The following is a 3,950-nucleotide window of genomic DNA, read 5'->3' as shown; positions in this document are numbered from 1 at the left end:
ACTGTGTTCCCCTTTTTACCTGAGTGAAATGGACTTTTCTTGGTGATCCTCCAAGTCCTCTTGGCTAAAAGACAGCAAATATGGCTTTTTGACCCACCCACCCAATATAAAAAGGTACCCTGAACCCTGTTTCCTGAGACATATAAAAAGTAGTGGTGTTCACAGCAAACCACAATCCACTTCACAGGTTAAAGGTACTATATTCCAGTGTGTGTCTGTCCAATGATATTAAAAAAGGACCTCAACTATTAGTTTCAAAATGCCAATTATTATTGTCCAAACAACAGATTCTTCATCTTGAGACATCTTCTGGTGTATAAGGCTGCTTTTGGCTTGTAGCTTTATCATCTGTGGCATAAGTTGCTTCACCAAATGGATATTCTACTACCCTTCTATCATAATATACTTTTATTTCAAATTCAGTCTCAAGGTGAGTTGGATGTCCTATTGCTGGCTATAGATACCTATTCCCATTGGGTTCTGAAAGTGTCTCGGCACAAAAACAACATCTTGGCCACAAGTTACAGACTGTAATTCATATTCATCAAAACTTAGATGAAGGGTGGTATCAGATGTATACAAATCTGTATCACCTTTTAAGCTTTCCTTTGAAGAACTATTTTCCCTTCATGATTTAGTCTAAAATAGCCATAATTTCCAGCTCTAATCTGACTCTGAACCACATGCAAAAGAATCCATTCTTTAGGCACTTCCTCCTTCTCAATGCTATTCACTAAGGACAGTGCTTGGGATGTTAGAAGTATCAGAAGGGCTTTCTTCCAGGGTATTGCCCTAATTGCTGATGGTTTACTAACAAAAGAACTTATTTGTCATCTATAAACATCTTGATTATCAGAGACTTTGTAGCAGGGCTCAGGTCCAGCAGGAACACGACCTGTCACAATCAGTATCGCAGTTCCCCTTCCAACGCAGGAAGCACTGGGTGAGTTCCTGGGAGTCCACTGCCCTCAGGCCTAGGCCAGACTGGGCCATCCCAGGGTGCAGGGATCATGGCTCGGAGAAGGTCAGGTGGGCAGTGGCCACTCAGGCCAGATCGGCAGTAGTGAACTCCTACTCTTCTGTACTATGCATTACTTTGTGAACAACCACAAGCACTCTTTTCAATCCTGAGCTGAGACCAGGGTCCCTGCTCCCCTGCACTTGCAAATTCTGTTGTGCTAGTGGTCATCATTGGATTGGGACTAAGACACAAGACTGAAACCCAGATCCAAGTATATGCAAAGTAGCAGAGTCCTACTCCTGCTGCCAGCAAAGTGACCCCAGCAAATCTCCTTCTTACTTATTGTCTAATCCCCTTACCATCTGTGGGCTGAGAAGTCTGGAAACTGTCACTGCTGCCACTGATTCAGTTGCCCCAAGGCCTGCTCCTGGTTTGCTAGGGCTAGGTTTGTGTTGGCATGGCCTGCACTAGACTATACTCTTCTCTCACCCTGGTGCAACAGATCTTTCCTGTTGACCTTATAAGTTGTTTTGACCTGGAAAAAATATTTCATTGTGTCTTTTTCTGGGTTCTACAGCTCTATAATTTTTAGAGTCATTATTTAAAAATATTTGCAGGGGTTTGGGGGAGAGCTCAGGAGAGTCACTACCTTGCTCTTCCATCTTGGCTCCCCCTAGAATTGTATTTTTAAAACAATGTTTTCTTCAATCAATTATTGTCCTTCCTTTTCCAATCTGTTAACTTTCTCTTGCATAGCTAATTTCTTTTTTCAATTTTCCTTCTATCGGACTTATTTGGTATTTAAAATCCTTTTTTGAGCTATTCCAAGGTTTTTGGGGATTGAGTTCAATTCATCTTCCCCTTTGAGTCCTTTCATTTTATCAGTGTTGTCCTCTTCTGAGTTTGTGTTTGGATCTTCCTTTAGCTACAGTACCTTTCTATAGTCAGAACTCCTTTTTTTGCTCATTTTGCCTATTTCATGACCTTTAACATTGAGCTTTGCTCTTGGGGCTTAGGGAGCATTGAGACAATGCTTCTTATACTTGGAGCCAGGGGCCTGGTCATTGACTGTCTCTTCTGGAGCCCGAGGTACTGGTGGCTTGCCCACTGCACTGGGGTGGCACAGCATAGTTATACCTATTGTGCTGGGGTTCCAGGACTGGAAGTTTGCTTTCTGTGCTGGGGTTGGAAGCCTCATAGCTGGCCTGCTGTATCACTGGCCTGCTGTGGCAGGACCATGAGGCCTAGGCTGATGATCTGTGCCATGTCAAAGAGCTTCCTGATGGCTTGCTCACACACTGTCTGCACTGGGCTGCACTCCCTTTTTACTCATGTGAGACAGACCTTTTTTGAAGTCTTTCTAAATTATCGTAAGCCAGGACATTTGTATTATTCTGTCTTTTCTGGGTTCTGTCACTCCACAACTCATTTAAAAGCTTGGTTTAATGTTGTTTCTGATTGAAACTGGGGAGAGCTCAGGCAACTTCTTGGCTTTTCGCTGCCATTCTGGCTCCACCTCCAGCTAATAGTTTCAAAGTCCTATTTATAAAAATTCAATTTATTTTCCACAAGCAAAATTTTATATGTAGGTTCATCTAAATCATTTTGAAGTCTTTTTTTTTAATTCAGAGATTTTTTTTATTCTTTGGTAAAGTTTTCATTAGAAGACATATAATAAAGCATGAGGAAAAGATATAGAAAAGGTAGTATGATATCACAAATACAGGCTAATGAAGGTGTTTGTTCTAGGCTTAAAATCTCCAAAATGAAGAGTATTTTTCTGCAAAGACAATAAAGTGATTTACCCCCTCTCATATGCACAATATGTCAGGGAATGGAATAGATGTATTCATACACAATCTTGACTGTTATATCTTTCTCTGAAGTATAAAAAAAAAACAAAAAACTATGTTGACACTGGATATTTTGCTGAATACCTCCACTTTTAAACATATTAGAAGACCATTCCTTAGATATGGGGGTCAGACACTTTTCCAAGAGTCAAGTAGCTTGTCTTACATAAAAAGAATGTTATTTTTGAAATGGACACAAGCAAATGGGGAACCCAGGATGGCATAGGGAGAAAGGTTTTCCTCCTATCTGCTTTTCCAGGATGTGAATTCCAGGATTGAAAGAAAAAGCCAGACTTATCATGCCAAAACTGGAAGACAAAAAATATACATAAGTTGTAAGTTCTGTATCTCTCATTCTTTTTTAATTTAATTTTTATTTTCATAATAGTTTATAATAGATGGGAAGAAATATAAAACCCATTATATATGTGAAGTTATGCAAAGCATTTTATATTGGCCACTGGAAAAATAAATAAAGAACAAATACACTTCACTTTGCACTCAGAGTCCATTAATTCTCTCTCTGGAGGTAGATAGCGTTTTTCGTCCTGAGTACTTTAAATTTGTTGTGAATCATTGATTGATCAGAGTTTTTAACATTTGGTTATCATCACAATGTTGCTATCATTGTGAATAATTCTCTACCTTCATTCCACTTTGCATCAGTTCATATGTGTCTTTCTAGGTTTTTCTGAAACCATTTCCTTCATAATTTCTTGTAGAACAAGAGTTTTCAATGAAAATCTATACCACAATTTGTTCAGCCATTCATCAAGTGATAGTCATTTCTTTATTTTCCAAATCTTTTCCACCACAACAGGAGATGCCATAAATATTTTCTTTTTTTAAAATATATGGACTCTTTAACCTCTTCTTGTCCTTAAATTACAGATCTAGTAGTGCATTTCTGAGTCAATGTGTATGAACAATTCTAAAGCACTTTGGGCATAGTTCCATATTGATTTCTAAAATGGTTGGGCCACTTCACATTTTTACTAACAGAGTATCAGTGTATCTATTTTTTCACATCCCTTCAGCATTCCTTATTTTTATTTTCTGTTATGTTATTCAATCTAAAGAATGTGAGTTGGTTTTTCAGATATGTTTTAATTTTCATTTCTTTAATTAGTGATTTA

The 3,950-nt window shown here is 38.5% G+C and overlaps 1 pseudogene; it reads right to left on the bottom strand.

Moving 5' to 3' along the window:
• Positions 1 to 228: 228 nt before the first annotated feature.
• On the bottom strand, positions 229 to 993 carry LOC114035991 (annotated as a pseudogene).
• Between the last annotated feature and the right edge of the window lie 2,957 nt (positions 994 to 3,950).

This window comes from Vombatus ursinus, unplaced genomic scaffold, assembly GCF_900497805.2.
Source record: "Vombatus ursinus unplaced genomic scaffold, bare-nosed wombat genome assembly UNPS02009573.1, whole genome shotgun sequence".
Lineage (NCBI taxonomy): Eukaryota > Metazoa > Chordata > Mammalia > Diprotodontia > Vombatidae > Vombatus > Vombatus ursinus.
This window is presented reverse-complemented; position numbering and strand designations above follow the sequence as displayed.